Below are 300 nucleotides of genomic sequence, written 5' to 3'. Positions count from 1 at the left end.
AAAAAAGTAAAATTAAAAAAACCCACAGCAACCGAAATATATAAATATATATATTAAAAACATTGCTGGCTGAAAAGCTGTTTGAACTCTTATTCACTCTGAGACAAGTGAATGAATTGTTGATCACAATGGTTTTGGGGAAAGAATGAATGGCTGATTTACATACCCCCCAACCCCCATTCCCTTTCAGAAAAACAAAAACAAACAAAAAAAATCCTCCTGCATGAATGTACTGTACACTTCTGGCCCTTCTTTCTCTCTTTTTGTTTCTTTTTATCTCCTTATTTTTCCTCCTGAAGC

This window comes from Antrostomus carolinensis, unplaced genomic scaffold, assembly GCF_000700745.2.
Source record: "Antrostomus carolinensis isolate BGI_N321 unplaced genomic scaffold, ASM70074v2 scaffold22693, whole genome shotgun sequence".
Classification (NCBI taxonomy): Eukaryota; Metazoa; Chordata; class Aves; order Caprimulgiformes; family Caprimulgidae; genus Antrostomus; species Antrostomus carolinensis.
The sequence above is the reverse complement of the archived record's forward strand: the minus strand, read 5'-3'. Positions refer to the sequence as shown.